The sequence below is a fragment of the Myotis daubentonii genome, chromosome 1, assembly GCF_963259705.1.
Source record: "Myotis daubentonii chromosome 1, mMyoDau2.1, whole genome shotgun sequence".
NCBI classification, from domain to species: Eukaryota; Metazoa; Chordata; class Mammalia; order Chiroptera; family Vespertilionidae; genus Myotis; species Myotis daubentonii.
The window spans coordinates 226575216-226598643 of NC_081840.1; the positions used below are offsets into that span (position 1 = coordinate 226575216).

General features: G+C 40.6%; 1 protein-coding gene and 1 pseudogene across 3 annotated transcripts in view; both read right to left on the minus strand.

The window, feature by feature from the left end:
* Positions 1-23428, minus strand: part of C1QTNF7 (C1q and TNF related 7) — a 99899-nt gene that overhangs the window by 42265 nt on the left and 34206 nt on the right. The gene's annotated exons all lie outside the window — the stretch shown is intronic.
* Positions 3957-4429, minus strand: LOC132227597 (large ribosomal subunit protein eL21-like; annotated as a pseudogene).

The following is a 23428-nucleotide window of genomic DNA, read 5'->3' on the forward strand; positions in this document are numbered from 1 at the left end:
TCTATCTCTCTATTATCTATCTATCTATCTATCTATCTATCTATCTATCTATCTATCTATCTATCATCTATCTATTTATCAGATATCTATCTTTCTATTTACCTATCTACCTACTTATCATGTATCTATCTACCTACCTAATTATCTATCTACTTATATATCTATCATCATCTTTTTAGTACTTAATTCCAGGCTGTTCAGACTTACCAGCTTTTCCACTAATGCTCTTTCTCTGTCCCAGAACTCAATCCAGTATACCGTATTGCATTTAGTGACTTATTTGATTTTGCCTCTGATTAAAATTTGGTTCTAAACAATGGTTCCAGAACAATAACAAGAATATATTTTTGATATCCTCTGGATTAACTGCTTTCTAGATGTCTTCCACTTGTTTGGGCTTGAGGTTGATATGATGTATGAGGATTAACTGGGGTGCAGGGGAATAAGCAAGGTCTTCAGATTCAGGCAGGGCTGGTCTAACTTTTACTTTCTGGAGGTTATCAGACAAATTACCTGAGGTTCCCTGAACTTCAGGATTCTCATTTGTAATATGGGAGAGGGCTATGTAATTTGCATGTTCTGAATATGTAGCATGTTTGACAGAAGGAGAGTTCTACAGTGGCTGTTTCCCAGGTCCATATGGTGTCACTGGCCCTCAAGCAAAGAGCTTCGTAGGCCATGCCATGACTGTATCAAAGGTACTGGCCTCCCAATACTCTTGTTCCATGCCCCGTTGAACCTTTTAAACATTTGTGTGTGCCTGAAGTGGTATTTAACAGCAGCCTGCTCTTCTGCTCCAAGGAAAGACCGTCTGATATGTAGCGTCTTGATCATAATGTTGAGATGGAATTTATAAACATGCATCATAGTTCAGTTGTTCCAAATTGAAAAAAATTACACTATTAATGCATGCTATTCATAGAAAAAATAGACTATATGGGTGACAAAAGAAAGAAAATAAAAACCAGCTGTAATCAGACCACCCAGAAATAACCCTGTTATCATTTGGGATCTACATTGGAAAGATGCATATCCTCCCTCTTCCTTCTTTTTGCCATTGCACTATTCTATCATTACTTTTTTTTGAATCTTATTGTCATTACTATGTATAGGATCATATTTCCATGTAATAAAATACAATTATGTGATGTAATTTTTAAATTGAGTTATATGGATGTATTGAAGTTATCTTAACTAATTCCCTATTGTAGGATGTTGGGCTGCTTTTAATTTTTGCTTTTGCCAATAACATTGCAATGCACATCCCTCTGCTGAAGTCTTTGTGCACCATTCTCCAGTTTGGAAGTTTGAAGCTGGCAGCTGTCATAGTCCGCCCACACCCTCTCTTCCTCTTCCTTCTTGTAGAAAACCTGTATTATTTGTGTTTGCACTAGTTCCTAGGTGGACTGTTGGCTCCTTAGAGGGAAGTATTTACCTTCATCTCCTCTCCAATATGTAGAGGGCCCTCTGTGTGTTTCTACTGTCAGCCTGTAACCCTGAACTTGCATCCCTGTTTATGGTTCTTCTTGGATATTTGATGTCTGATTTCCTAATTCTGGTCCATTTCTCAGTCATTCAACAGAGATCTATCCAGTACCTATGATGTGCAAAGCCCAGATACAGGCACTGGGGAAACAGAGAGCAAGTAAGACAGAAAGCAGTCCTGCCCCTGGGAGTGTAGAGTGATGGGCAGACATCAACCAAGGGAACAAATGCAGTGATCATTTCCAATAAGGTAAGTGCCTAGAAGACTGGAATACAGTTAGCAGATGGTGAATCTTGGGGAGGAGATCAGAGGAGGTTTCTCAAAGAAGGTGTGGCTATGGAGGGACGAGAGGTCTCCACAGAGGACACTACAGCAGGAACAATCCAGACTGTTCCCAAAGCAGCAAGAAGGAGATGAGTCGGTCAGGAGGGAGCAAGGGTGTTAGGATGAACCCCGAGGGGCTGGAGAGGGGCTAGATCATGCTGGATCTCAAGAGCTGTGGGGAGGAGTTTAGATGTTATTTGAAGTTCAGCAGGAAGCTCTGAAGGAAGCAAGAGAGGAACTTGATCTGGTTTTCATTTTTTAAAAAATCACTCTACTCAAATTTTATCCTAAGACAAAATTATCCAGATTATAGAACCGCATCAGGGAAAGCAATAGCTTCTCAAGAGATACTGGCTAGGAAGATGGAACATGGTTTTCGGAATTTTAGCTTCCTGAGCTTTTCAGGTTTCTCAATTCAGCAGATGCTGTTATTAAATTGATTCCCATTCCCCCTTTACCTTTGCTACCAGAGTTCTGGTTTTGTCAGGTGGCAATATATGCCCACTTCCCAGACTCCTTTGTGGGTGGCCTTGGGAGGCCTGTGACATAATTATAGCCAATCAGGTATAAGACAACATGGTGTGAAGAATCCTGGAAAGGTTCTTACTTTCCTGATGGAAGGACACAGACACAACCGACTAACACAGAGGTGATATCTCAAAGCACAGAGTGATCTCGCTATCCTTCAATGAAGAGCGTGAGGATGAAAGATACCATAGTAAGAATGAAAGAGTGGGAAGAGAGAAGCAGCTTGGGTCTCCATGGCTTTAGTGAGCAGCTGAACCAATGCCAGCACCCCCCTGACTTTTTGTTGTGAAGAAATAAAGAAACCCTACTAGTTCAAGCTGCTATTACTCAGGCATTCTGTTGATTGCAGCCAAAGCATTCCCAACTAATGCTTATCACTGAGGGAAAGTAGGAACTGATTCCATTAGGAATTCCACAGAATATTAGGCAAATCATAAAAATTCTGAAAATCCCAGTGTATATTTAAATTGAAATGATTACTGAACCTGGCATGGGAAGCTTGTGTGTTGTGGATTAGGGCTCATGATCTCGATGCTATAGGAATGTGCTAGTCAATGGTCATGCAATATAAGAAAGATTTCTGTAATGTTCTGTACACATCATTTACCTAAGAGGTGCCTCCTGCCAAAGGTTTTGCTGCAAAGATGGTTGGGATTTCTTTCTCTCTCAGATTGTTTGGTTCCCATTATCTCAGTTCCTATGAAAGATAAAACAACATCCTTGCCCCAGGCAGGCCTGCCCTGACTATGCCATTTAAAGTCCCAAGTGTATATCTCAGATCAGAGAACACACTTTTTTGTTGTTTTTTATATTATTTTTAATTTTTTAAATTTTTTATTAAGTTATTACACATGTGTCCTTATTCCCACGTTACCCCCTATTTCCCCCCCTGCCACTCATGCCCTCCCCTCCCAGTTGTCTGTGTCCATTGGTTAGGCCTATATGCTTGCATATAAGTCCTTGGTTGACCTTTCTCCCTTACCCCCACCCTCCTCTACCTTCCCTTTGAAGTTTGATGGTCTGATCGATGCTTCTCTGGAAACAGCCTAAATGCCTATCAGTAGATGAGTGGATTAAAAAACTGTGGTACATCTACACAATGGAATACTACGCTGTGGTAAAAAAGAAGGAGTTCTTACCATTCGCAACAGCACGGATGGAACTGGAGAGCATTATGTTAAGTGAAATAAGCCAGTCAGAGAAAGATAAATACCACATGATCTCACTCATTTATGGAATATAATGAACAACATAAACTGATGAACAAAAACAGATCCAGAGAACACACTTTTAACTGATCCTGATCGCAGAGCTGATTCATTCCAATGCCTTTGAGTCAGAGCCATCCCCTTTTCATTGGTACAATTACTGAAATGGGTCTCCCTGGGTAATCCCTCTAAAGTAGAATTTACAACATGAGCATCAGAAGTACCTACTATATTCTAGGCACTTCATGAAGCATTTTATAAACTATCTCTAAACCTCATTTTTTTTTTTTTTTAGGACACAAAATTTTCTTTAATTATTTTTTTGGGGGGAAGAAACGCCACACATCCACTCAATTAAGAGAAACATTTTTATCAGCACAGAGCTCTTTTTTTTTTTTTAAATTCACATATCATGCCATGAATTCATAGGGAATGGGTTCCAGCAGCTCAGGATCCTTTCCATTGGTTCTCACAAAGTGTGCATCTCTGGGTAGAGCAGGCTGATGCTTCAGTTGAACCCAAGTACCTTTCTCTCTGGCTTCCTTCTTTTTCTGATTATTTCCCTTCAGACGTTTTAGGAAGCTATCTTGGCTCTTAGAGTGCTTAATATGCTCAATATGTATGTTAATTCTCTTGGCAAGAACCTTGCCCTTAACTTGCTTGTTCATAACAATGCCCACGGTATTGTGGACTCTTCTAGTTTTGCCATGCTAACATTTGTGGGGCATTCCTGTTTGAACAGTGTCCATTCCCTTGATGTCCACAATATCACCTTCCTTTTACATTTGCATGTATGTGGCCAAAGAAACAACTCCATGTTTTCTAAAGGCTTAGAGAACATATAGTGGGTGCCTCTCCTTTTTCCCTTTGTGTTAGTCATTTTGGCAAATTACTGGAAGATGATGGTTCTGGTTGAAAGACTCTAACTCTCATTTAATCTTCACCATGATTTGTAGACTAGAGATGATTTTCCTGGTAAAAATCAAGACTCAAAAAAGTTGTTACTTTTCCCAAACTCATACAGCTAATTAAGTGGACAAAAGGAGCTTGTACTCGGACCAGGTACCAATGTTTGTGCTTGTTAGAGATCATTGAGCCTTGTGCATTGTGTGAAACTCTCATCTAGCGGAGTTGCTCGTGGCTTCCATGAACCACAGAAGCAGCAGCACACAGCTTGGTTTTCACATCATTCAGAAAGCATTGGTAGAGTGTTGAATGGTGGCTCCCAAAAGGCATATCCACCCAAAGTCTGTGAGTGTGGAAAAGGGATTTTGCAAATAGAATTAAGTTAAGAATCTTCAGATGAGATTTTCCCGGTTTAGGGTGTGCCTAAAACCCAATGTGTGCTTAGAAGAGAAGGGGAGACGATGACCTGAAGATGGAGGTAGAGATTGGAGGAGACGATGACCTGAAGATGGAGGTAGAGATTGGAGGGGTGTGTCTATAGGCCAGAGACTGGTGGTGGCTCCCAGAGGCTAGGAGAGAGGCATAGAATGGATTCTTCCTCACAGGCTCAAGGAAGATCCAAATCAAGCCAAAACCTTGGTTTTAGACTTCTGGTCTACAGAACAGTGAGAGAATAAATTTGTGTTGTTTTGAACACCAAGGATGTGGTCATTTGTTATGGCAGCCACAGGAAACAAATACCACATTACTCATTACTAATATAAGAGGATGAGACAGAATGAGACCAACACTCAGTGTCTGAAATAAGGACCACAGACCTAAGTTGTTGCTGACTACAGTAAGGAAGAGCTATGCTGGCGAGGCATTCTCCCTGAGCTGAGTGGACTTCTAGTCTTGTATAGGGTTTGGGGGACTCCTGGAGGTAGGTAAGTAGATGACTACTGACTTGTTTGAGACTGGGGTAATCTTTGTGAAAATGTGTCTGCTTGTTATAAAAATTTCAAAGAATTTCAGAAAAGAGCAAAGGAAAAACAAAGCAAACCAAAACCTCCATCTCTCAGAAATGATTTTGCCAACATTGATGAACATTACCCCAGACTTCTCTCGAGGCACATATTTAGCAAGAAGCCTTGGTAGATATAATTTTACAAAAATAGATTCAGATTATGCATGCTATTTTTATGAGAACTATTAAACATAAGTCTACTTGAGTTTACCAGAATTGAAATAAATGAGAATCAAACTGAAAGAGTTGTTAAACATCAGATAAATATTTGTTCAAAATGAGAGATATTAGTTCAGAAGAGATGTATTTGAGGTTAAAAGGTAATTATGAAAAAATATATTAAGAGTTTGGCAGTATTTCACTTTTTAAAAACTCTGCATGCTTTTGCTTAATATGATATGCATTTACTTTCCGTCATGAAAGAAGATTTTATGCACTTCCTTTTTCCCTTCCACCCTCAGCCTCCCAATTTTTGTTTAGTTACATTATTATTTTTGGATTGCCTGGAACTGTAATATTTATATTCTGTTCTGTCAACTCATTTCCACTGTTACTTAGTCTTGGTTCTATGTTTAAATGGATCCAATTCTGACTATTGTCCTTTATGGTGATGTCCCTAGTGCTGGGTGTTTAATTTTGATTCATGTCTTGTTATGATGGATTTTATCATCAAACATTTTTCAAGAAGAGCTTTGTTATTATAGTCCTTGACTTTTTGTGTGTTTAAGAACGTTTGTCTCTTTCTTTCATAGTCACAGTATAATTTGGCTGCGTAGGAAACTCTTGAGCCACCATTTTTTTCCCTTGGAACTTGGTCAACGTTATTCTGTTGTTATAGTGCTGAGAATTGTATTAAGAGAGAGGGATCGTATAATTTGTGCTCCCTCACAAAACAAACTGGACAATTGCCATTGAATTTCAGTCTCTTCACAGTACGTTTACTGGTGTTGCTAATTTTGCTTATTTTTCCTGGCATATGGTGTGCCCTTTCAATCTAGAGTTACCTAGCTTCCTTTACTTCAAGAAACTTTTCTGAATTTGCTTAACTTTTTTCCTATTCCCTTTTGTTCCTCTGTTCAGGATACGAATTTGTGCATATCAGCTTCCTTTACTTCAGTTCGTTTTTGTCTTGTCTGTAATCACTTTTAGCTCATTGTTCCTTTCTATTTTGTATGATTTCTTAAGCTTGGCTTGTGCTTTCAACAGTACTTACCTATCTTCTGTTGCTTCTGAGTTGACTTTCATCTCTATAATTGCTTTATTTTTTATCTTTTATTTATTTTCTGAGCTCTGCCAGTTTACTTTTTAACGAGTTTTCTTCTTATTTCTTTTTTGATCCCATATTTCTTCTTTGAACTTTTCTGCAAAACCATGTTGTTGATTCATTTAAGATTGAAGAGCCTAATCTCTTTGTTCTCAGGAATGGATTATTTATGATCTATATTTTTAAAATCTGCGATAGGCACTTGTTTATCTTCCTATTTCCCCCCCTCTTGCAACATGCTGGGGCCCTCACAGCCTGATTCCTTTTGTGGTATTATTTCAATATGAACAGGTGCATCCAGCTGCTTGACCAACAACTGTGCAGAGGAGGCAGAGAGGCTTGCTTAATTGGGCTCCAAAGTAGGTTGTGGTCTCTGCCATCCTATCAACCATGAAATGTCTCCCTCAGAATTTGGTCTCCAGGAGGTCAGCTTGGCTCCAATCCATGAAGTTATGGGTTGTCCCTCCCAAGCCCTATACATCCCTTTTCCCACCAGTTAGGCTCTCCCAACCAGAGACTCTTCCTCAACAGCAAACATGGCGTGTCTTCCTGGTTCCTCTTCATTTATTTGCCATTCATGGCCCCCCCTCTCCCCCCGACCTATCTGCAATGTGGAAACATTCTGACATCCTATCTGAGGTACACAGCCCTGATATACACCAGTGTTTCTGGTTCTGTCCTCTTCTGAAACCTGCCCACCTTCCTCAGCAAATGTGAGTGGAAGTAACCTGAGTTACCTAGATGCTCTCTTCCCTTTCCATGATGAACAAGGAAGCCTCATGTAATGATGGTGGCATAGGAAGCTGGCAAAGTTGGCCATATTGAGCATGTTGTAATAACAATATTGTAGCAACAACAATATGTAGCAGTAATAATGATAAATGACAATGAGGTATCACCTCACACCTGTCAGAATGGCTACCATCAACAAATCAACAAATGACAAGTGCTGGCAAGGATGTAGAGAAAAGGGAATCCTAGTACACTGCTGGCGGTACTACAGACTGGGGCAGCCGCTATGGAAAACAGTTGGAGTTTCCTCAAAAAATAAAAAAATGAAACTACCATTTGTCTCAGTAACCCCACTTCTAAGAATAAATCCTAAGAAACCCAAAACACCAATCAGAAAGAATATATGCACCCCAATGTTCATAGCAACATAATTTATACCATGGAATAATATGCAGCTGTAAAAAAGAAGGATCTCTTACCCTTTGAGACAACATGGAGGGACTTGGAGAGTATCATGTTAAGTAAATAAGTAAGTCAGAGAAAGACAAGTATCATAAGATCTCACTCATATGTGGATTCTAATGAACAATAAACTGATGAACAACATAGGTCCAATGACAGAGAAACATGGAACAGACTGACAAATATGAGGGAAGGTGGGGGTGGGTGGTGGGTGGGAAGAGATTAACGGAAGAATTTATATGCATATATGCATAACCCATGGACACAGACAATAGTATGGTGAAGGCTGGGAGGGGTGGGTACAAGGTGGAGGGGGTCAATAGGGAAAAAAAAGGCACATCTGTAACATTTTCAACAATAAAGATAAATTTTTTAAAAAATGCATAAACTTGCTGTTTTAAGCCATTGAGAGTCAGGATTTTCTTGTTATTCCTGTCTAGCCTCGCTTCTTTGGCTAATACAAGGCAAGAAAAGCCACCTATTTCTGCATCAAAGATGAGGAAGTGTGGACATTAAGGTGAACAGGTGAGGGCTGGCTGGAAGCTGTGCCTCAGAGCAGATCATGCATCACCTGTCCAGGAAACGGACTAACTTCAATGGCTTCCCTGAATGTTGTAGGGGAAATCTTATAGAATCTGCAAAGTTAAGGTGTCTTGTTGCAGAGGGTTTCAGATTTCTTGTGTTCACCAGGAAACAAAACAATGGAACTTAATCCCTTTCTGCCTCTCTCTGCTTCCTTTCATATTTCTTCCTTTGTATGGAACCCAGTGCTATCAACAGCATTATTTATTACCTCTGAACAAGTTTGGTGGAGTTCTGATGAGTTTCACTGATCATCTCCCCTCAAAGAGCCATGGGAGCTGCTGCCTTCAGATCTTCTTGTGGTTTACAGCCTGGAAATGTTTTTTCTTTTTGTTTGTTTGTTTGTTATTTCTCTTCTCTATAATTAGGAAAAAATGTGTGTACAATCCTAGACATTGTCTCAAAATCAAATCTTGCATCTTTGAATTGCCATTTACCTAGCTACAACTGAAAATATCATCACTCTAGTCTGGTTTCCCTAAAATCCAGCATGCATGTTAGCACCAGTGGTGTTTCTTTCCCAGAACCCAACAACCCAGCCTCAAATCTCCGCCTTGCCAGTCTTCAATGGCAATGGCCTCGGAAAAAATTACATAAACTTTTGGAGCTCATTTTCTCATCTGTGAAAATGTGATAATAGCAGTAGACATTTTAATCCCACAGAACTATTGGGACCAGCTGATGAGCTAATACATGGGAAAGCCTCCGGAGTGGTGCCTGGTCCCATGTGAATGCTTAGTACACATTATACACAAGCACCTTGTGAATCTTGCAAGTGACATATCACTTCATTTATCTATGTACTCAACACCCATGTAGTTACTACAGTTATGAAAGCCCATTTCCTTATGGGGATAATGCTATAATATATGTAGAGTTGTATGAATTCAATGAGATAGCCCATGTCAAAACTTCCTTCCTCCCCCCCTCCATATAAGGAGGTGACAGTGAAATGAAGGCAACAGCTGTAACCAAGTGTCATCCATCTTTCGAGATGACAGTAGCTAACATTTGAGTTAGCTACTATATGCTCAAGCACTGGGCTAAGTGTTGACATGAGCCATCTCATTGACTTCGTACAACAACTCTACATATATTATAACATTACCCCGGCAAGAAAGCAGGCTTCGAGCTGTGAGGGACCTGCCTCAGGTCTCAGAGCAGAGTTGAAACTGGGACTTCAGGCAGTGTGAATCAGAGGCATGTGAACAACACCTAGGTAAAGCACCTCTAGAGGTACCCACAGGGGCCAGGAGTGGACTGCTGCCTCAGGGTGGAGGGTTGAAAAGGCCATTTGGAAAAAAGAATGTTTGAGTTCAGCCCTGACATCTGAATAGGGGTCCCACTCAGAGGAGACCTGAACAGGAACACCAATTGGCCCAGACCAGCCGTGGGCAAACTACAGCCTGCGGCGGATCCGGCCCATTTGAAATGAATAAAACTAAAAAAAAAAAAAAAAAAAAGACCGTACCCTTTTATGTAATGATGTTTACTTTGAATTTATATTAGTTCACACAAACACTCCACCCATGCTTTTGTTCCGGCCCTCCGGTCCAGTTTAAGGAACCCATTGTGGCCCTCGAGTCAAAAAGTTTGCCCACCCCTGGCCCAGACAGTACTGCAAGCATCGGTGAGGGGCAACATTGGAGGCAAAACCTGAGTCTGATCAAAAGGCTTAGATGTCAAATAAAGGAGCTTGGAACAGTGATTGATGTTAAGCATGAGTATAATATGATTGGGTGCAGATTTCTTAGCTAAGACACCTTGGTAAAAAAAAAAATGCCCGAGCCATGTTTTATGGCTCATGTTCCATGAGCCTTCCCATGATCTCACCTGTCATCCCTGAACTGTGAAAAGTAGATTACAATTCAGTTTGGATCAACACATATTTTGTGTTTTTTGAAATTTATAAAGTATATATTTAGAGTATTCCAAAAATGTATACTCACTTTGAATAATTTTTAATTCCCATGGGTTAAATCTGAAAAGAAAGAACATCAGTTGAGCTATGAAAAATGTATATGTATAAATTTTTTGGGACACCTTATATTTGCTGTAAAAATTAAAATGATATAGATGTGCATTAAGTAAAATGAGTCTCTCTCTGAAAATATCCTCCTTTGAATGCTAATCCTCAAAGATTTCCACTCACCGTCCTGTGTGCACACTCTTTCATACTTTATTACTTTACACAACGTGTATAAACACATATGGAAATAAATTTCTTTTAAAAATGGGATCCAAACATAACTATTTTCTGCAGCATACTTTTTTTCATTCAACAATATTTGGGAATATCTGTCTCTGCCCAGGGTTTCCTGTAGTTGAGTGGATATGAGGTTTTTTGGCATTATCCCAATAATGGGCATTTACCGTAAGTGATCTTTAGTTTTGTGCCAATTCAACTGCTATTTCTTGAGAGATCTTCCTTCCTTTCTTCCTTCCTTCCTTCCTTCCTTCCTTCCTTCCTTCCTTCCTTCCTTCCTTCCTTCCTTCCTCCCTCCCTCCCTCCCTCCCTCCCTCCCTCCCTCCCTTCCTTCCTTCCTTCCTTCCTTCCTTCCTTCCTTCCTTCCTTCCTTCCTTTCTTCCTTTTTCCCTCCCTCCCTCCCTCCCTCCCTCCCTTCCTTCCTTCCTTCCTTCCTTCCTTCCTTCCTTCCTTCCTTCCTTCCTTCCTTCCTTCCTTCCTTCCTTTTCTTCCTTCTTCCCTCCCTTCCTTCCTTCCTTCCTTCCTTCCTTCCTTCCTTCCTTCCTTCCTTCCTTCCTTCCTTCTTCCCTCCCTTCCTTCCTCCCTTCCTTCCTTCCTTCCTTCCTTCCTTTCTTCCTTTTTCCCTCCCTCCCTCCCTCCCTCCCTCCCTCCCTCCCTCCCTCCCTCCCTCCCTCCCTTCCTTCCTTCCTTCCTTCCTTCCTTCCTTCCTTCCTTCCTTCCTTCCTTCCTTCCTTCCTTCCTTCTATGGTAATTATTGCTGTTTATTGTTGATGATAGAGAAAGGAAATAAGCCTACAGAGAGGCAAAGAGGACTCCCAGGGAATTCCTGGCTCAATGCCCTGGCCTGTTACACCCTCCACTCTCCTTGAGCCTCCTGGCATCAGTCTAGCCCTGAGAAGGAAGGATGTAGGGGAGCATCCCTGAAGAGGCCAAGCTGGGGCCAGATGAACATGATTGTTTCTCAGGGCTAGGGAGTGTGTAAAGTAGAGCTAAGGCCCTTGGACAGGTTCTGCTTTGCTGGACAAAGGCCTGTGATGGAGCGGATGGTGCACTGGTTTGGAGTGAGAAGGTTTGGTGGACATACAGGCTCTGCCATTCCATCTTGTCTGTGCTGTGAGGTGAGCGAAACATCCTTTCCCCTCTCGGGCACAGTGAGGAGCAAATGAGATGATCTAAGCCTAAAGTAAGGGCCTTTAGATGTACACAGGTATGGACCACGATGGGATGAATGTGCCATCTCATTCTTCTGGCAAAAAACTGGAGTCAAGTTTCTGGATGTCTGGAGGGGTGGAGAGTTCAGGGATTCCGATGGAAGAGCACTTATAATCTGCATGGTGTGTATGGCACATTTTAAAAATATTCAGTTCTTTTAGTGCTGGCTAAAACCCCCTCTAACAAATCCATTCAAATCACTATCACTGAATCTGATGCTAAAGGACTATTCTAGAATACATGATTGATTCCTGTGTAAAGTAAATCCAGGTTAAGGACCTGAATGCTCAGGAATGCTTTTTTCCTGCCTCCTTCCTTCTCTGTCTCCTGACCTCCCTCCCTGCCCACCTGTGTTTATGAGGTCCTTGTTGCAACAAAGAACCTGAGATTTGGAGTCCATCAGACCTTCTCTTACCTATGTAATTCCTTTATTCATCAGTTTTTTAATCCAGAAAAAAAACATGGTGATAAGAATACCTTCAAATCCAGATGATTTTGAAGTCCAATACAATAGTCATTATTTATAGAACACTTAGTGTATGCCTAACACTTCATCTATATTAAGACATTTAATCCTATGAGGTAAGCACTATATTATTATCTCCCTTTACAGTTGAGGAAACTGACACAGTGAGAGGTTAAGGAACTTGCCCAAAGTTACACAGCTAGTAAGGAACACATCTATAACTCTCACTACTCTTATTTCAATTCATTCTTCAAATTTTTTTAAAAAATTGATTTTAAAGAGAGAGGAGGGAAATGGAGGGAGAGAGATAAATATCAATGTGAGAAATAAACACCAGCCACCTCCCATACTGGGGACCGAACCCATAAGCTAGGCATGTAACCTGACCAGGAATCAAACCGGCAACCTTTTAGTGCACAGGGCAACACTCAGCCAATAGAACCACAGCGGCCAGAGCTCAATTCATTCTTAACAGGTGAGAATTCTGAATAAAGGAAGGATCACCTGCATTGATTATGTTGGTGACCTTCTTTGCCAATGCAAGGAGATACCGGACCCATAACAAAGCCAACTCAGAGAAAAGCAGAACCAAAAGATGTAGGAAGACGAGAGTCCAGACTATATTCTTAGAGTCCCTAGATGCAACAGAAACTGAAGCCAACTATCCCAACTTTAGTTCTATGCAGTAATAGGTCCCTTCCCCCCACACCACCACCCCCTTTTTGTTTTGTTTTGCTTTGAAGCATCTTGAGTTGGGTGTTCTGTCACTTTCAATGAAAAGAATGGAAAAGATGGACTCCTGACTGCTTCCCGGGGAGGAGCAGGAACTATGGCTAGTTATTTTTTTTCCTATTTTTATGAGAATACTGGGTGCTAATTAGGTGCCCATAAATATTTGCCAATTCATTAATCATAAATTCAGTGGAAGATGGGATAGTTACTGGGAATTTTGAACTATTACTTAACCATCCTTGTACACTGGACAAATATTTTCTTTCTTGAAACAGGCAGGGAAGTTTGGAATAACTTTTCTTTGCGGTTATTTCCAACTTGCTTTACTTCCCACTGAGACCAACTGTAATTCACATGGATTTTCACTGGAAAAAGTCATATTTTATTTTTAGTACTGTTCACTGGAACTTTCTGTGAATTTTTTTTACCACTTAAGCATGAGCTGATCTTTCAGAAACCCAAGGTGGTCAATCTTCCTCCGTTCCCTATAAAGCATCATGGACTCCTTGCCAGCAATGGATCACTAGGTTTTAGGGAACACGCTGACATGTTCAGTTTTATATATCAACTTAACTTTTACCTATCAATCCCCAGTTTTTCACCAAGCACTCATCTAGGTTTTGCCTAGAAAGTATTTTTTAGCTGTGATTGCAGTCTATAACCAGTTGACGATAAGTAAGGGAGGTTTTTCTAGATATTTGGAGTGGGCATGATTTCATCAGTTTAAAGGTCTTAGGTAGTAGCTAAGTCTTCCCTAAAATAGAAGAAAGCCCACCTATGCACTTTGGCATTAGCCCATGCCTAAGCATTCCAGTATATCCTTCCTGGAGATCTCCCCTATAGATTTCAGACTCTCTAGAGCAGTGCTTGCCAACTGGTGGTTTGCGGACGACTGGTGGTCTGTGAGGTCCGAAAGGTTGGTGACCACTGCTCTAGAGAATCCTTACAATTGCACAGTCCAATTCCTTACAGTACATCTCTCTTTTTTTTAAATTCTTTATTGTTTAAAATATTACATGAGTCTTCTTTTTACCCCCATTGACCTCTCCCCCACCACTCCTCCACCTACAGTACATCTCTTAATGTGTATTACTTCCCACTGGTTCTGTTTCCTGGGTTGAACACTGACATGTACAACTGACAACTTCTAAACTTCTTGAATTGTAGACACAATGGATATGTAGGGTTATGTGGGAGTTGAAATAGACCACAGTCTTCATGGTTCACTAGTTCACTGTCACAGCCCAAAGACTGAAAACCCTGGTCTGTTGGGTGAAGACTGACATCTTCAATACAGTTCTCCATAACCTGCCCCCGCTGACCACCTCATCCTCCTCATCCTCCTCACATTTTATCAGCCAGGATTATCAGTGCATCTGGGTCTCTCAAGATAGTGCATGAAAACAGAGCTTTCTGGGTGCTCCAAATAAGGCTGTTCACTCTCCTACCTCCCAGCCTCCAAGGACCTGTCAAGATTCTTATAGACCCTGCCTGGTTCCTCCCTCCCACTTTCAACCTCACTACCACCCTCTCTGCCTTGAGACCATCAGGAGTCTTGTCACACCCTTCATTTCAGTTCATGTCCTTCAAGATCCAGGACATCACTTATCCCATGGACTCTCATCCCTATGGTCCCTTTCGTGACCCATCTCCCACCCCTTCCTGACTTCAGAAGTCCTTCCCTGGTGTCTCTTAAAACTCTAGGTCACTCATCAGCAAAGTTCTCTATCTTCATCCTCCTTTCTGAATGTTCTTTCACTCTCTCATTCTGACTGAAGCTGGGCTGTCCCCTGAGGGCCTCTCTGTCCCTGCAGCCCACTCAACGGTGGTCCTCCTCACTCGCTGGGGAATGTCCTTATGACTGCCAAGAAAGGCAGGTTCAGGGAAAACAGCAGTAACAGACAGTTTTGTTCTTTGCCTTCCTCTTTTCTTTGCCTTCCAGGTCTGATTTTGAACACACACAGTCTGGTATTTGAGCTTTTCTGGCTGATGAAATAAAATGCCACAAATAGAAATGTTGTTAGACCAATTGATTACATTTTATTACTGTTCTGTGATGGGGTTTGTCTGTCTTCAAACTGAGCCATGGAATGTAAAATATAAGCTGTAAGGTGGATTGTTGTCAAACTTTTTATGCATGCCCCTTTTATTCTGCATGAGAATCCTTTATCACATGAGCCTGCTATTATTGTTGAAACAATAGGCCTGGCAAGCCTACTGGGAGCTAAGCAGGGATGACATAACTCATCTAGTCTTGTCTCCTGACAATCCATTTTCTAAACATCAGTCGGAATGATCTTTCAGAATTAAAGTCAGAACCTGCCAGTCACTCTCTTGCTCAAAACCCTGCAACAACCTCCCACATCCCTTGGGGTAAAGCTCAGATCCTTTGCAAGACTGGAGATGCTCTTATGCCCACTCCCTTCTGCTATCCTCTCTCCACCTCATGCATGCGCCCCAGCCCTCAGGCATCCTTGTGTCCCTGCAGTTACTCAAGCACCACCAATCCTGCCTTCTCTCCTGCTTGTAACGGCTCAATCTGGAATGCTCTTCTTCAAGATGTTGTCATGGCTCATCCTCTCTACCTTCAAAAGCCTGCTCGAATGTTGGCCTTCCATGGCCCCAGCCTTTTCTGACACACCTGTTTAAAGCACAACCTGCTCACTTATCCCACTTCCTCATGGTCTTCCTTACCTCCTGACACACACATCTTTGTGTTAGCTTCGATTATCTGCCTCGCACTGGACTGCAGGGGCCTGGCAGGAGAGAGTTTGTCTGTTTTGATTACAACTGTGTCTCAAGAGCCTAGAATAGTGCCAGGCACTTTGTGGGTACTTAATCCTGGCTCCCTACAATCATACTTGTCCTGTGGGTGACCAGAATTCCTAAATTCCTAAGAGACCAGTACTTACAAGAGATGTGTGTTTGTGTGTGTGTGTGTGTGTGTGTGTGTGTGTGTGTGTGTGTGTGAGAGAGAGAGAGAGAGAGAGAGAGAGAGAGAGAGAGTAAGAAACTCTACACCCTTGTTCTTGCATGAGAACTCTCCTCTTGGGAGCCCCAAAGCACTGGCTGAGCCTGGGCCTGGTCAATCGGTATTCGTGGTTAAGGGGAAGGAGAGGCCTGAGTTCCCCCCAGAGGCCACTACCTGCTGTAGTTTGCCTGTCAGCTGCTCTCAAGTCTGAGCATAAAGCCTCCCCACACCGACCCTTATGATTTCAAACAAACAAAGGAAGACAGTCTAAATCTGAAACATTTGGAAGCTAAGATCCTGATTTAGCCCAGGAAAGCTGATGGTTATTAAAATCTTCAAAGGAAGTCACAAACAATCCATGTTTTAGATTATCTCCCAAACATTTGTCATATCTGGAACCATTCTTACAACCCAGAAATCAAAAGCTCCAAAAGTCCCGTGTTCTTTCTGCACACACCTCTCTGCTGGCAAGGTTCCAGGACACTCTCCAGGCTTGTGGTCACAGAAGGGGCAATGGGTAATCAGAAGGCTTCTCTGACAGTCTGCACCTGGACCAAGTTATTTTCAAAACTGAGATGAGTTTAGAGAGGTCATTAGGGGTCAGGGTTAAAATGAAAATTTTCTGGAAGGCTCATATATTTCATTTACGCAAAAATATATGGTGAGTGTCATTGTGGCTAATTTTATATGAGATCTCTTGGAGATAAACATTTGCTACACATTTCAATATGTCGGGTGGGAGGAAGTGAATATAATTTTCCTTAGTGTTTACTCTATGACAAGAATGGGCTGGGTGCTTGAGGCACACGTCTCATCAGCTCACTGTCCTTATCTTATGCAATGATCCCAGTTCCAACCTCCTAGAGAAAAACAGAGAGCATCATTATGCTCCTCTCAATTTCTCCACCATCCCTAATTTATCCCCATCCCTACCCATCCTCACTTGCTTTCTGTCTATCTCAATGGACACAGGTATGAGTCAGAATCCAGGCTCATTCAAGACAACCCACTCCCACTGATGGACGCTTTGACCAACTTCTTTTCCCTTCTAGATTGCCTGAGAGATCGATGGCTAGTTGCTCTCAACCTGTACAAATGTTCAAGTCTTTTCCATTCTGAAATAACCTTGAGTTGGCTCCTCTGACCCACCTTTAACTACTATGCAACTCTGTCCTTTCCAAGAAAGTGGACCTGGTAGGTTAAAGCATCTTGCAGAACCAATACTTGGGGAAAAGAAGTCAGCTTTCCCCAAGGATGCTTCAGAAGCCACTATATGAAAGCATAGGTGTGTCTGGCCATGCTGTGCTTGGAAATAGATGGTTATAACCATGTCCAAATTATACTCATTTTAAAAAAATGTTATTGAACTTATTGGGGGTAACATTGGTTAATAAAATTATATAGGTTTCAGGTGTACAATTATATAATACATCATTTGTTGGTATATTGTATTATGTGTTCACCAATCTAAGTCAAGTCTCCTTCCATCAACATTTATCCCACCTTTACCCTCTTCTACTTCCCCACCACACCCCTCTGGTAATCACCATACTGTTATCTATAAGTTTTTTTCCCTTTGCTTAATGCCTTCACCCTTTTCACTCTGACAGCTGTTAGTTTGTTCTGTCTCTATGAGCCTGTTTTGTTTGCTAGTATATTTTGTTCATTAGAATATATATATATATATATATATATATATATATATATATATGAAATAATGGTACTTGTCTTTATCAAACTAACTTACTTCACTTAGCATATTATTCTCCAGGTCCAATCATGTTGTCACAAGGGATCATATTTCCTTAGTTTTTATGGCTGAGTAGTATTCCATTGTGTAAATGTACCACAGCTTTTTTTATTCACTCAACTACTGATGGGTACTTGGGCTGCTTCCAAATCTTGGCTATTGTAAATAACACTGCAATGAACATAGGAGTACATATATTCTTTTGAATTAGTAATTTCGGGTTTCTTCGGATGTATTCCCAGAAGTGGAATTACTGGGTCATAATGCAGTTCCATTTTAATTTATTGAGGTAACTCCAAACTGCTTTCCACAGTGGATGTACCAACCTGCATTCCCACCAACAGTGCACAAGGGTTCCCTTTTCTTCGAATCCTCACCAACACTTGTTTTTTGTTAATCTATTGATGATAGCCATTCTGCCAGATGTAAGGTGATATCTCATTGTGGCTTTAATTTACATTTCTATGATGATTAGTGATGTTGAGCATCTTTTTATATGTCTATTGGCCATCTGTTTGTCTTCTTTGGAGAAGTGTCTATTCAGGTCCTTTGTCCATTTTTTAATGGGATTGTTTTGTGTTTTTCTGTGTGTGTGTTGAGTTTTCTTTATAAGTTTCGAATATCAACCCCTTATCAGATGTATCATTAGCGAATATTTTGTACTTCCATTCAAAGGGTTACCTTTTCAATTTATTGATGGTTTTCTTTGCTGTGCAAAAACTTTTTAGTTTGATGTAGTCCAATTTGTTTATTTTTCTTTTGTTTTCCTTGCCTAAGACAATATATCAGAAAACATTTGCTACTAGAAATGTCTGAGATTTTACTGCCTATGTTTCTTCTAGAATTTTAATGATTTCAAGTATTACATCTTATTCTTTAATTCATTTTGAATTTAGTCTTGTGTGCATGTAAGAAGGTGGTCTAGTTTTTTTTTTGCACCCATCTGTCCAATTTTCCCAATACCACTTATTGAATAGACTATCTTTACCCCATTGCATGTTTTACCTTCTTTGTCAAATATTAATTGACCATAAAAGGGACTAAATTTTAGATAGATTGGCTAAATTTTATTGGTCTCTATAGTGTTCCATCTAAAGCCAGCTAGAAGTTGGAGATTGACCATTAAAGGTGAGAAGTGTGGGGAATGAGTATGCACAAGTATCTGAATCAAAAAGTGGATAGATAAGGAACAGTCAGTAGAGGGTATAAATAGTTTCTAGTCTCTGGCGAGGGATTGGTTTTAAGGCTTTATGAAGAAATTTGTTTATGTCAGCTGCTAAAAGAAACTCTTCCAGGAAAACTTTTCAGGAAGACATTTCCAGTCAAGACTTGAGTCTCTGGGTAGAACACAATGATTTTGGGTCCAGGGTGACTCAATATGGGAGGTGACTTTCTCTCTCTCTCTGCCTGAAATTTAGCAATACTCTTACTGCTTAAAGATGATCAACTTTGGAGGAGCCAGGAGATTACATTGTTCATGTGAATGTTACCATTCCCAAGATGGACACCATTAAGGTCCATGATTTGCATAGAGGACTGGGATTTGAATCATGATTTACATAGTGAGTGTTGCATAAAAATTCATGAACATATGTGGGCACAGCATAGAAACACATGGGGGATCTCAGTGACAGGAGAGAGCATAACATTGGTTTGTTGATGTTTGGATGTCCTTATTAGTATGCCCTGGCTAGTGAGGCCAGAGGGCAGAAATGTAATCTCTAGGAGGGCAGGAATTTTTGTGTATTTGGATCACTTCTGATCCAATAAAAAATGTATATTTAATGACCTTGAGATAAATCTGGCTGCATTTCTGTCAGGAAAAGGTAGTCAGCCTGCAGAGAGCTGAATATTTAGTCTGAACAGCTAGAATTGGGTAGCATCCAGGAAGAATTGGCTAAATTTAGATGAAGGGCATGGAAGAGAAAGTGAAGGAAGAGCTATGGATTCTTGTCAAGAAGGTTTAGCTGTAAAAATAAGGGTAGAGTTCAGATGGAAATCTGAGAAGGTTTTGGGATTCATTGTGTGGGATAACATGGTACAAACTGTACTATAATCAATGGGAAATACCATAATAGGCTTCAGTATATTATGGATTATTTTGAATGGCATATTTAGTACATATCTCAATGATCTTCGTATCAATTAGGTGAAATAGGAGGGGCAGGTATATGCATTCTTTTTTCCCAGGTGAGAACAGAGAATAGTTTGCTGAAGGTCACAAAATTCATACATAAAGAAGAACTCATGGCTTTTCATTGGATTCCATCATTTTTTCCCCACCTTACCATTGTGCAGAAATGAGATTTTGGCTGATGAATAGATTTGAACTCTGCAAATCTGCAGACTCTTTTTGTTTTGTTTCCTCTTTTAAATTTTGAGGTGGTGAATATGAGGTGATAAACTTTAAACATCCGTCTTGGACTGAAAAGGTCAGAGGGACATGGGGAGATAATGAAAATGGAAAGAAACCCAATTTAAAACCTGGCTTCACCAGTTAAGATGAGGATCATGTATTGAAACAGCTGAAATCTCTGTGTCGGCTTCATTTCACATCTCAACAACACAGAACAAATTGCACAAGTTCTAGGAATTATATCCCTTGGTAACAAACACTGAAGTCACTTTGTAAAATGTCACCAAATGGCTTCATCGATCCTGTTTTGTAACAAGTCACAAGCAGATGGCACTTTGAAGCACACAATCCAGTTTAGAAAACAAAATCACTTAGACATTTTTGTCTGGCTTGCTCAGATAATGTGCTGAAGCCCCAAATGAAAGGTTCTTGGCATGCATGGATAGAGAAACTACACACCATTCGGAGGGTTTTGCTCTAATTTCTTTTTTTCAATCAAAGAGCGGATTCTTCAACTGTTGGCTCTAGCTGAGCAGAATTTCGTGAAGATTTATGCACTTGCTGACTAGAAGGTGCAAAACAAAAAAGAAGAGAACTACTATTTCTTGAATACCTATAATGTGTCAAACTCTTTCTATAGAATTTAATTCTAAAGCAAGTCTATGAGTAGCCCTATTACTCCTATTTTAAATATAAAGAAATTGAGGTCCAGAGACATCCCACACCTAATTAGGTATAGAGTTGGAATTCAGACTTTGATCTGACAGTCAAGTCCATTTATTTCCATTACCCTGTGGTACTACAGGTAGAATGCTATTCCTAACTACTCCTTAATACTTGATTTAAAATATTTTTTTTTCTGTTCACAGTTAAGTATTAAAATAGATGCAGCCAGCAAATGTCTGCAAAATAGTCATGCATGTGTCAAATTCCAAATGTATTGCTTTCAGATTGGAATCTCTGGCATATTTTGACAAGTACTGTAGGTTTATTTACTCAAAACCTACCCCGATACACTTCTCCCTTGCTCTTTTCTATATTAAAGACTGACAAGCTGAACATACTAACTTCTAGATTCCTTTGCAGCTAAGTGTGGCCATGTGACATGGTTTGGCCAATGAGATGCACCTGGGAAGTCCCAGAACAGGGCTTCCTCCCCCACCTCTAAAAAGAAAAGACAAAATTTGACAAGGAGAAGGATTTTATCTGCCTGCCTGGAATATGAACTCGACCCCTGTAGGTGCACCAGCTGTCTTGTCATAATAAAGACAAAGCCACAGCTAATGCTGGTGAAGCAGGAACATAGAAAAGCCTAGTTTCCTGGTGACATCTTTGGATCACTTAACTCTGGGCTTCTTGTTATGTGGGAGAGATAGACCCCTTACATGTGAAAGAAACTAGGCTTTCTGATACAAATGTAATCCTGATACACATAATAGCCAGAAATGTAAAAACATCTATTTTATGCTCTTTTCTTCCCAATACGTCGTTCTGAAACATTGGAAGTACAGCCATCAAATTAGATAATAGTCATTGGAATGGCGTTCATTTGGTTGGGCACAAACTAGAACAGAGTTGGATCCCCTTCCTGGTTGTTGGCAAAATGGCCAGCAGAGCTTGTGATCTGAGAGACTATGGCTCTTCCAGAAAGTCCAGACATCATCACTCCAGCCAGAGTGATGGGCACAGAGTTGGGGAGGGAGAGTAGGATGGCTAAACTTGACATGTCACCACCACTTTGCCTGGATGTAGACTTGGCCTTTGGTTGGGAGAACTAGAAAGGAACTTGAGGAATTGTTTTGTCTATCTTTTTACCTTGGGGAGGACCAGCCTAAAGTCATATTAGACACATATAATAATCAATCTGGTTTTAATTGACCTCCAGAGAAGACATTTCTCAGCCTCTTCTCTCAGGAGGCCATTTCAACACTTAAAAACTTGCAGTAGATTCTTTGTTTTTAACTTAAACAGAATGTCTATTGCGTGTGAAAAAGAAAAAGAAAAAGCCTGTTATCGTTCTGAGGCAGGGTGGTAGAATGGAACATTTCTGGGTGGTGGAGGAGGGCAGTCCTGGGTTCAAATTGTAGTTCTGGCATTTCTAGCCTCAGAGCTCCCATTACTTAACTGCACCAAGTCTCAGTTGCTCATCTGTCAAATAAGCAGAGTTATAGGCATACTACACTTAGGTGTGGTGAGGAGTTAATGTCTTAAAAATGCTGAGAATATTATTTGCCATAAAAGTAAGGGCAGAATTATACTACCCTTACTCCTACTCTTCCCACTGGACAGCACTCACCACCATTCTCTGGGTGATGTTTTTTTAGAGTCCCAAGGATAATCATTGGATTGCCCCACAACTCTCTCTCCTACGGGTTAATTAACTCCAATGTTCTAAGCTCATTCTCTTTGCTTAGATTTTTCAGTTCCTTGGATCTCAACTTTGGACTTTGTTTTAAAAATGATTTTAAAAATATGTTTGCAACTTGGAGAGATCACATTTTAAAAAATTAAGCAAAAAAGGGCAGCATTTGAAAATTGAAAACATTAACCTGTACATTTTCTGTTGCAGTGCACACAGAATTCTCCTTCTGGGCTGTGGATCCATCACTGAGGTTTACACTATGGTGACAAAGGGAACATGGAGGAAGAAGGCCATTATCTGGACCCTTACAGCCAAGAATATTCTGACCACAAATATGCGGCAGATTGAAAGACAAAGACTCCTCTGGTACAAGTTATCTGCCTTGTGACCTTAACTTTGGATGTCGTCTCAGACCCAAGTGAAGTCTGCTGCACCATTTTAAGAAAGGAAATATTTCAGACCGGGGTTTGTTTTTTTCAGCCATGCACATGAATCTTGGCTAATAGAGTGTTGGATCGGCCGAATTTGGCAGCTTTGCCTGCTGGCTCCACTAACATATGGACAATTTCAGACTTGAAGCCACACATGAAGTCATTGTGAAGCTGCACAGATCTTCCTAAACATCTGCTGTGTGGTGGTTCTTGTCTTCTCCAACGGTGTCATCTCTAGGAGTTGTGATGATTTGAGCTCTCAAAGAAGAACTATTAATTCATCTTCCTTTACTCAGAACCTTCTAATTTATCTTTGATAATGAAGAACATTCTGAAAACAACCCAGAAAGTGGAATAAAAGAATAAAATAACTGCAGTATACTTTAGATCAGAGATGTTTTCTTCTTTCTTTTTTTTTACACATAGCATACGATGCTAAGCCAA